The sequence below is a fragment of the Apodemus sylvaticus genome, chromosome 3 (genome assembly GCF_947179515.1).
Source record: "Apodemus sylvaticus chromosome 3, mApoSyl1.1, whole genome shotgun sequence".
In the NCBI taxonomy this organism is placed as follows: domain Eukaryota; kingdom Metazoa; phylum Chordata; class Mammalia; order Rodentia; family Muridae; genus Apodemus; species Apodemus sylvaticus.
The window spans coordinates 165,284,726-165,295,914 of NC_067474.1; the positions used below are offsets into that span (position 1 = coordinate 165,284,726).

General features: G+C 47.2%; 1 long non-coding RNA gene across 1 annotated transcript; it reads right to left on the reverse strand.

The window, feature by feature from the left end:
* Positions 1 to 277: 277 nt before the first annotated feature.
* LOC127680195 (uncharacterized) lies at positions 278 to 10,578 on the reverse strand. Its single transcript, XR_007976944.1, has 2 exons — positions 10,396 to 10,578; positions 278 to 397 (listed from the first exon to the last, which is right to left on the reverse strand). It is a non-coding gene; the product is annotated as an uncharacterized LOC127680195 (long non-coding RNA).
* Positions 10,579 to 11,189: the final 611 nt, after the last annotated feature.

Below are 11,189 nucleotides of genomic sequence, written 5' to 3' on the forward strand. Positions count from 1 at the left end.
CACAACGATACCTTTAATCCCAGCCCTTGAAAGGCAGAATTCTAAGAAGGCTACAGAGTGAGCCCTTGTCTCAAAAACAACAGCTAAGCTGGGCAGTGGTGGCACACGCCTTTAATCCTAGCACTTAGGAGGCAGAGGCAGGCCAGCCTGGTCTACAGAGTGAGTTCCAGGACAGCCGGGGCTACACAGAGAAACCTTGTCTCCAAAAACCAAAAACCGAAACAAACAAACAAACAACCAGCTAAGCAAAAGCAAAATAAAAAACAATTGTAATAGATTAATGTAGAAAAGAAGTATATTGTACGCCTTGGCTAAGATCAGCTGTGAAATAAAAGATTGAAAGGTGCATCTGGGTGGTGGGCTCCTGTTTCACACTGGCGAGGCTCAGGTTCAATCTCTAGAACAAAAGGAAAAAAATACACCGATTATGTAACTAACCCATTACAGTGTGAAAGAAAATAATATATATTATCACACGGTAGGAATGAGTCAGGCAAGGTCACACTTGGCAGGTTGGAGGTCAAGAGGATCAGGGATCCTCCACTCCATAGTGAGTTCCAGACCAGCCTAGACTCCATGAGGCCATGTGTCAAAAACTGCATCAGCCCAACACTCAGGAGACAGAGGCAGGCAGACCTCTGGGAATTTGAGGCAAGTCTGCTGTACGTGGGAAGTTTCAGGACAGCCAGGGCTACACAGACTGTTTAAGAAATAAATTAACATATATTTATTATATATTAATTATCTATAATAATTATAAATCTTTACATGAACACTGGTGACATTTTGATAATTTGAAACATAATATAAAACTTATAAGTATATATTTCTCTCTTTTTTAAACTAAATATATATTTATAGATTTACTTATTTATTTTATGTATATGAGTACACTGTAGCTGTACAGACGGTTGTGAGCCTTTATGTGGTTGCTGGGAATTTGAATTCAGGACCTCTGCTCACTCTGGTCGACCCCACTCGCTCAGGTCTAAAGATTTATTTATTATTTCATGTAAGTACACTGTAGCTGTCTTTAGATACACCAGCAGAGGGCGTCAGATCTCTTTACCGATGGTTGTGAGCCACCATGTGGTTGCTGGGATTTGAACTCAGGACCTTCAGAGGAGCGGTCAGTGCTCTTAATGGCTGAGCTATTTCTCCAGCCCATATTATTATTATTATTATTATTATTATTATTATTATATTTTAAGAAAATATCTCCTGAATCGCCCAGGGTTAATCCCAACTCTACCCCCTAGGTCAAGCTATCCTCCTGTCTCAGCCTCACCAGTATCTGGGACTATGGCATGGACCATTGTACCCAGCCTAGGGTATGATGCTAAAACAACTGTAAGTATTGCTAAAATAAAAGGAGAAAATGTACTGATAAGGACAGGAAATGCCCTGTGGTGTGAGCCTTGGAGAAAACAAAAGGGTGTGGCCGTCCTCTAGATTGCTGGGCGGGGCCAGGCCCTGAGAACAGCATCCAGGCCAGCCAGGCTTCACGTACTGGTGCAGGGCCTACTCACCTAGACCAGCGAGGTCCCTGCCCTACCAATCCCTCAGTTCAGGCAGAACACAAAACCCCATGGAACAGGTTCTACAAGCCGAACACGCCGGGAAGAAGATCCTAGGAACGGATTATGTGCTATGTATCAGCGTTTGGAGAATGATTAACTGTGGTTCTTCTATCTGAGGGTGTTCTTTCAATCTCATTTGCTTTAAAGCTAGGAATATGGAGCTGGTTTCATCCAGGTCGGGGTCTTCTCTCATAAGGCGCGTGCGCGCGTACACACACACACACACACACACACACACACACACACACGCATGCGCAGCTCACGTTCTTCGGAATACTCTGAAGGGCTTCAGGAATGGCTACAACTCACAGTTTTATCTTTTTCCCCAGCCCATATTAAAGAGCTAGGCTGGGTGTCGTGACCTGGAATCCCAGCATTCCAGCATGTGGGAGGGAAAGGCAAGAGGAACAGGAGTTGAAAGCCAGCCTGGGCTACAGGAGATCCAGCCTCCAGAAACAGCGGGGCCAGGCCCTTATTCACGGGAGCATTGTTCACCGTGCCAAGAAGTAAAATGGCCTGCGTGTCTATCGGTGCACGAGGGCGTGGTCTCACTGCGCAGCGGCACATGGCGGAATCCAGCTGCCCAGGAGGAGGACGCCGGAGCAGCCTGGACAACATAGTTTAGACTCGGGCTGTTAGACCTCGTCTTAAATCCAAGCAAACATACATTCCCACACGCAAACATGGTGTGGTCATACATTATAACACTGGTCACAAAGAGACAGGAGATTCTGACGCATGCCACAGCGGGGGTGAACCTGAAGGGCAAGGTGCGAAGTAAGCCAGCTACCCAGAGGCAGGTGGCACAGAGACGGAACGTGGAGGGGGTAGGGGCGGGAGGCCTATTGCTTAAGGCATATAAAGCTTCTGTTGGGAATGATGAAAGCATCCTGGAAATAGACGGTGACCATTGCACAACACTGCCTGCCTGCCTGCCTCTGCGCGGGATGCTGCTGCGTTATATACTTAAGGATCGTTAAAATAAAAGGCTGGGTGGGGGTGATGGCGCACACATGTGATCCCGGTGCTTGGAAAATGGGTCAGGAGCGTCAAGGCTATTTTCACCTATAGAGCTAATGGGAGGGTTACTGCCTGGGATAGATGAGACTGTCTAAAAAATTAATAATAAATAAGAAATAATTAAAATAGTAATAGTAATAATAAAAGTAATGCCAAAGAGCAGGCTGTATATATATATTCTCTTTAATATCTATTTATAAATGTATTTTATTTTATTTTAAAGATTTATTTATTTACTATATGTAAGTACACTGTAGCTGTCTTCAGACACCCCAGAAGAGGGCGTCAGATCTCATTATGGATGGTTGTGAGCCACCATGTGGTTGCTGGGATTTGAACTCAGGACCTTCGGAAGAGCATTCGGTGCTCTTAACTGCTGAGCCATCTCACCAGCCCCTATTTATAAATTTATTTTTTAAAGATTTATTTATTATTATATGTAAGTACACTGTAGCTGTCTTCAGACACCAGAAGAGGGCATCAGATCTCATTACAGATGCTTCTGAGACACCATGTGGTTGCTGGGATTTGAACTCAGGACCTTCAGAAGAACAGTCAGTGGTCTTAACCTCTGAGCCATCTTTCCAGCTCCAAATTTATTTATTTTATGTGCATGAGTATTTTACATTTTTGCATGTGTACCACTGGTATACTTTATCCTTATACCCACAAAGGCCAGAAGAGGGCGTTGGATCTCCTAACACTGGAGTTACAGATGATTGTGACTTGCCATGTGGGTGCTGGGAACTGAACTCAGGTCCTCTGCGTCATCTTCAAGAGCAAATGTTCTTAACCACTGAGCCACACAGCTCCAGCCCCTTGAGGCTGGCTGTCCACTGCCTACATTCTAGTGGAGAGGAGAGGGCCTGGCTCCTGCAGGGCTCCAGACCCGCCCCCTTGCCTTTTCTACTAGAAACCTAACCTTCCTGACTTCACAAAACATGACTGCCTCCTGTTATACCTGCTCTCTGGAACTGGGCACAATTGCACATCTGTAAATCTAGCACTGTAATCTCAGAAGTCTAGAACCTTCTCCCTTCATGTGTCCTTTCATTATGACCTTATGACTCACAAATGACCCTTAAAAGTCTTACCAACTTTACCTCCTGAACTCACATGGCCTCCCATGTTCGTATTTGACCAAGTACTCAGAGGGTTACAAGTTTGGCTTGGGGGAACAAGGAGGCTCTCGAAAATCCCGCCCACAAACATGGACAGGACAGAGGGACAGAGCTAGACCTGGAGCCTTCCTCTATACCCTTAAACCTCTCTTTTGCTACTATGTCTTAAGGCGATTTTACCTGCCTTAAAATTAGAATCTGGCCAGCCCTCCTTCACCCACACTCTGAGGAACATTGAGTTCCTCATAGCAGTGGCTGTAGCAAGAGCTACCTTGGTGGGTAGGCCTAGCAGGACCAGGGTCTATGTATAGGTTACTGGGTGGGACTTCAGGTGTTCAGCAAGGAGCAACAGCCTTAACTTAAGGGGTAAGGACAGCAAGGGTGGGCTGGAGTAAACACCCTGACCTGTCAGCTGCTGGTTGGCTGTTCCTTGAAGACCAAGGCCCCTAATTCCAGAAATGTAGTGGCCAGGTTTGGCTGAGTCACAGTCTCCTCTGAAGATACTGGAGGCCTGGGATAGAATGGGGGAAGGGGCTCTGTAGGCCCTAAAGGCCCTGCTTCCTCTTCCCAATCAGGGCAGGGCCTTTGTCCTGCTCACCTTTAAATGGGGAAGTGGGACAGGTGGCTACGGTAGCTTCTCCCAGGAGCACAAGGGAAGTCCTTCTCTGTTTCAGTTTCAAGAACAACGTATGTGGCCTGTTACTTATGCCAAAATCAACCTCAGAAAAACACTCAGCGATCTCCAATATAGAGGTCCTGAGATGTCAACTCTGCACACAGACACACCCGACCTGTACCAGAGGAAGAAACTGTTCTTCTTGGGGTGAGATTGTAAGAAGGTGCAAAGGGAAGCTGACCCCCTTTCTGGGCCAGCAAGCCTCGATGCTGGGGCTTTCCTGGGTCTGCATTTCCAGCTCTCAAGCCAGAAAATTGGGGTGCACAGAGCTGGAGACGATCTGGCAGAATGCTGGTCATGGCCCCTGAGGACTCTGGATGGAGAGCAGTCTTGACAGCTGTCAGCTAGCTCAGCACAGCCACTGGTGAAACACCTCAGGGTCAACTCCTCTGAGTGCTGTGAAAAGAAGGGGATGGGGACAGGCGGACGGAGCAGAGCGAGTCCCCAGCACAGGGACAGGCAGCAGAGGATCGGAACTGCGGAGGGAATTGCAAACTTCTGGCTCCCCTCGGTTTGCTATTCTCGGTCAGCCCCTGCATAGGAGAAGAAGACCCTCCGAAGCCTGGGTCCTTAGCTGCCCCATCTCGTGGGTGAGCCCACACGCATGGCTTAGCATCACCCAGCCACCTGAGAGCCAGCCCAGCATCCTTCCCCGATGCAAGCAGGAGTGAGCCTCCAAGGTGGAGATTTGGCTTCAAGCTTAAATCTCAGCAAATTAGAGCCACATCTCACACACACATCTCAGGAATTTCCCCTAAGAAGAGAGGTGTTGTTAGCCTGCTATTTCCTGAGATGACCAAGCCTGGTCCAGCAGCCAGCTGCTCCCCGAGGTGTCAGACGCAGTGCTTACACCTCCGTGACTCAGGAAAGATGCAGCTAGCATTGATCTGACAAGCCTGGCACACCTGGGAGCCCAGCATTGAGGAGGCTGAGAAGAAGGCTGGGAGTTCAAGGCCAACCTGGGCTATGTAGGAGACTATCTCAAACAAGGGAAGCAAACAAGAGGAAAGCTGTTGTCCACCTCCCCTGCCCCCCTTTGCGCACCCCACCCCATTGCACCCCAACATGCCCTAAGGATTAAATGGCCGTGATCTGAGCATAAGAAACATCCCAGGCCCCTGTCCTTCCTTGTGCCCAGGCACAGGGCTGCTTGCAAAACTCTATGGGAACTCAATGACTACTCTTAGCCAGGGTTAAACTGTGGCAAGGGACCTCAGGGGGAGGTTAGGGGACTTTTGAACAATTCAAGTGACTGGGAAGGATAACAGCTGTTCTTGGGCTCTCTGTAGAGCAAACATTCCACAAATAGGTTTGCTGACATTACTAAAAATTGTTTTTAGTGACCCTTTCCTTTCATTACAAAAGAATACAAGTCCATTCTTTCTTACAAGTAAAACTTGGAAACAACTCAATGTCCCCAGGCGACTAAGTATCATTGTAAACTGTTTACACATTGGAAACTGTTTCACACAGCCTGAAAGTGAGGAGACACAGTTGTGAGAATGTTGCCAAGTCTCATAGCTAGTGTTGAATGAAGAATAGAAGGTAACTGTGAATCTAACTCCGTGGTACAACCCTGTCCTAGCGTGCACAGGCCTCTAGGTTCAGTCTCCAACGCAGTGAAGGAGAGAAATGGTTTCACATTTATAAGTAGAATCTATATAAGCTGGGCATTGTGGCACACAAGAAGGCCACGCCCACTCCGTCAAGGCCACACCTACTCAAATAAGGCCACACCTCCTAACAGTGCCATTCCCTTGGCCAAGCATAGACAACCATTACAGCATGGAAGGGAAGGACAGTAACATCCTCTGGCCTTGCCGCAGGTATCCACCACTCTCACAAGAAACTAACTGTCCGTTAGGGTTTCTGTTGCAGTGATCAAACCCTGACCAGAGCAACTTGGGTAGGAAAAGGTTTATTTCCTCTTCAGACTGTCAGGTAACAGTCCATCGCTGAGGGAAGTCAGGGCAGGAACTCTAACAGAGCAGAGACCTGGAGGCAGGAGCTGATGCTGCTTATGTCTTGCTTCCCTTGATTTGCTCAGCCCGCTTTCTGACAGAATGCAGGACCATTTGACCAGAAGCGGCCCTGCCCACAAGGGGCTCATTAATGGGCCTACAGCCCTATCTTACAGAGGAATTTCCTCAACTGGGGTTCCCTTCTCTCAGATGACAATAGCCTATGTCAAATTGACATAAAATTAGCCAAATAGTTGACCCCTTGTTAACCTGATACATGAACACTTCATTTACTAAGACACAGCTTTTTCTGTTTTTTTTTTTTTATGAATCCCAAAGATCTTAGGTTAATAATATCACAAATAGAAAACATATTGCGAATGTAGAAGTCTCACAATGTTTTACCAAGTTAAACACTTTCAAAGTTCAGTCTTGGACTGCGCAGTAGTGATGCAGGCCTTAAATCCCAGCACTTGGGAAGCAGAGACAGACAGCAAGCAGATCTCTGTGAGTTCGAGACCATCCTGTTCTACAGAATGAGTTCCAAGACAGCTAAAGCTACAAAGAGAAATCCTGTTTCAAAAAACAAAACAAAACAAAACACACCAAAAAAAGGAAAGAAAGAGAGAAAGGAAAGAAAAGACAAGACAAGGAAAGGAAAGGAAAGGAAAGGAAAGAAAAGAAAAGAAAAGAAAAGAAAAGAAAAGAAAAGAAAAAAGTTGAGTCTTAGGGCTGGGCAGTAGTGGTGCATGCCTTTAATACCAGCACTTGGGAGGCAAAGGCAGGAAGATCTCTGAGTTTGGGGCTAGCCTGGCCTACAGAGTGAGTTCCAGGACAGCCAGGGCTACACAGAGAAACTCTGTCTTGAAAAGCACACACAAAAAAAATAGGTTTAGTTTCTAAAAATCCAAAGCTATTCAATTATGGGCTCTCATAAAGAGAAAAGAACAGGGCATAGTCACCATCTAAAAAAATCAAAACCAAACTCCCCACAGTCTAACTGTCTCACTGTCTATAATCTAAGAGTCACTCATGATTTTTCTGGGTTCCTCCAAAGGGTCACTTCTCCAGCTCTGCCCTCCGTATGCACAGTTTGTCTTCTAGCCTCCAGCTGGCTCCTCTCCACCACCGCTGCTGCTGCTCTTGGTGGTCATCCCCCGGTCTCGGCATCTCCAAAACACTGGGTCTCCTGCTATACCTGGGCTGCACCTTTACCAGTGGCCTCTCACAGTGCCAGGCCTCGGTTGTTTCTCCATGACCCCATTCATGCTCTCACAACCAGAACAACCTTGGTGACTCTTACACTACCAAGCCTGGTTGCCAGCTCATGTTACAACCTAGGCCACCTCTAGAACAGTTTCTGTGTGTTGACCTAAGCACCTCCCAGAAGATTTCACCTCTGATACTGATCTCTCCCTCTCCCTCTCCCTTCCTCTCTCTCTCTCCCTCCCTCCCTCTCTCTCTCTCTCTCTCTCTCTCTCTCTCTCTCTCTCTCTCTCTCTTCCTGAGACAGGGTTTTCTGTGTAGCCCTGGCTGTCCTGGAGCTCACTCTGTAGACCAGGCTGGCCTCGAACTCAGAAATCCACCTGCCTCTGCCTTCCAAGCGCTGGGATTAAAGGCGTGCGCCACCACCCCCGTATTGATCTCTTCTTAATCACCACAAATTTCTTAGCTCCAGCTGACCAGCGTCAAGTGCCCTGTAAAGCAAAGGTTTCACTTCAGTGTTTCCGCCTCCCTGTGAATCACGCTGACTCTTCAGCCCCAGCTGACCAGAACCACAGCTCCCTCACACAATCGGCCCTGTGGAGTCTTGGCTTCTCTCTGTAGCTCACAAGCCAGGCCTCCATCTTCTCTGTGCTCAACTTTCCAATTTTCCAAACTCCCTTAGAACCACTCACCGAGTTCTCCACACTCACTGGCTTTTCTAGCTCAAAGTTCCAAAGTCCTTCCGCAGTCCTCCCCAAAACAAGGTCTGCTCTGTCACAGCAATACCCTACAACCCTGGTGCTAGTTTCTGTCCTAACTAGGGTTACGACTTCTGAAAAGAAACATCATAACCAAAGCAACTTGGAGAGGAAAGGGTTTATTTCAGTTTACACTTCCAGGTAAACAGTCCATCACTGAAGGAAAACAGGGTAGGAACTCAAAACAGGGCAGGAGCTAATGCAGAGGCCAGGGAGGGACGCTGCTTACTGGCTTGCTTCCTGTGCCTTGCTTTCTTATAGAACCCAGGACAACCATCCCAAGGGGCGTCCTACCCACAATGGGCTGTGCCCTCTCCCATCAATCACCAATTAAGGAAATACCTTACAGGCTCACCTATAGCTCAGTCCTATGGAGGGATTTCGTTACTGGGAACTCCCTTCTCTCGGACAACTCTAGCCTGTGTCAAGCTGGCATAAAAGTAGCCAGCACGCTAGCTCATAAATAAACATGATCAAAAAAAAAGGGCTTGATGATACAAATCTGTAATCTGAGCTCCTGGGAAAGGGACAAGAAACTCAAGGTCGCTGGGCGTTGGTGGGGCACACCTGTAATCCCAGCACTTGGGAGGCAGAGGCAGGCGGATTTCTGAGTTCGAGGCCAGCCTGGTCTACAGAGTGAGTTCCAGGACAGCCAGGGCTATGCAGAAAAACCCTGTCTCAAAAAACCAAATCCAAAAAACAAAAAACAATAAAAAAATAAATAAAATAAATAAAATAAAATAAGAAGAAACTCAAGGTCATATCGTCCTTAAGGTCAGCCAGATGCCATTCAACTGTCCCTCCTATGCTACTTGTGAAGAAGACCATGCAGAGACCTCGGACGGAGGCCACGCATTCCTCGCAGAGACAGGCTCATGACCCAGCAAGCCCACACCCAGGCGCATGCCCAAGCGAACCGAGAACACGCCCACGTAGCATTTCTAGCTGAGTTTTTACAGCAGCACTGCTCATTACGGCCAGAAGGTGTTTCCATTGGCTGCAGAGTGGATTCATGCTGTAGAATATGATCGCTCACAGAAAGACGAGGAATACTGATACTTTACAGTGAGGAGATCTTAAAAACATGCCAAGCAAAGGAAACCAGACACTGAAGCCTGCTCACTACATAATCCCATGCATAGGAAGTGTCCAGAGTAGACATCAAAAGACACATTAATAAAATTAGGCCAGAAAAAAAAATAGGCCAGACAGTGGTGGCACATGTCTTTAATCCCAGCACTTGGGAGGCATAGGCAGGCGGATTTCTGAGTTTGAGGCCAGCCAGGGCTACACAGAGAAACCCTGTTATGAAAAAACAAAAACAAACCAAAACCGAAACCAAAACCACAAGAAAGAGAGAGAGAGAGAGAGAGAGAGAGAGAGAGAGAGAGAGAAGAAAATTAGTAGTTAGGGGGTTAAGGAACGCATTGGTTTTTTTTAAAAAAATATATTTTTATGCAACTATTTAATTTGTACTTGGATTTTACATTGCAACTTCACAAGTTTTAAACGGCCATTTTATGGTTTCCAACCTTAATATAGAACCATTTCTTGGCTTTCTGAATATTTAGTATGAAATTCTTTCTTCCTCTTTTTGTCGGAAATAGATTTTCTTACACACTACATCCCGATTACAGCATTTCCCTCCCTCTCTGCCTCCCTGTCCTGCCAACCTCCCCTTCTATCTGGATCCACTCCCTTTCTGTCTCCCATTAAAAAAGAACAACATTTCCTTAGTTGTGTTTTCTGTGTGTATGAGGGTACGCCTGCATGTGTGCCTCGTGTGTGCAGCGTTGGGGGAGCGCAGAGAGGGCTTCTGATGCCCTGGAACTAGAGCTCCAGATGACGGTTGTGGGTGCCGGGTCCTGAGCTCAATCAAGCCCTCTGAGGGGCCGCAGCTGCTGCTCTCCATGGCTACCCCATCTTCCAGCCCAGGTACTTGAGGGAGAACAAATGCTATAGCTTAGATCACTGCTATGGTTGCACAGACTTGCAAATGTACTAAAACCCAGGGACTTTAGGGCTAAAAGGACCAATGTTATTATAATAAAACATTTTTAAAGTTATTCTTACTTCTCTTAATTATGTGTGTGCGTCCATACTGGCTTACGTGCACGTGAGTACCTTGCCCTCAGTCATGGGATGCTCTGCAGCTGGAGTCATAAGTGGTGTGAGTCACCAACTATGCAAGCTGGGTCTTTGCAAAAGGATCTCCATCCCTACAAAATACAAAATGTTCAAACAAGAAAAAGACTCTGTAAATCGGGAACTAATGCTTCCTTATTTTTTTTTTCTTTTCATGTTACATATTTAAAACTACATTTTTTCAATTTTATGGGTATGGGTGGCGCCACCCACAGGTGTAGAGGTCAGATGACAACTTAGCTCTTTCCACCAAGGGGGTCCTGAGAATCAAATTTAGATTGTCAGTGTTCTGCCAGGGCGATTACTCAAGGCCATCTCATAGGCACTCTTTCATTCCTTAACATCGCACCTGGCGCTGGAGCGACGGCTCAGCCGTTAAAGGCATTTGCTGCCCTTCCAGAGGGTCAGATTCGATTCCAGCCCCCACATGGTGCAGGGGGCGGGGAGTCTGACGCAGTTTTCTAGCCTCTGTGGGCACTGCATGCACATGGTACGGGCACATCTGTTGGGGTTTTGTCTAAGCTCCACCCCACACCTACCTGGCAATAGCCAAGTATGCCCCGCCCCAGAGATCTGGCCCACTATAAGAGGGGCTACTTGCCCCTCCTCTCTCTCTTTGCTCTCCGCTCTCCCACATACTCTCACCTCTCTGCCCCTGGGGCTCTCCCCCCCCTCCACGTGGTCATGGCCGGCCTCCACTCTCTCTCTCTCTCTCTCTCTCT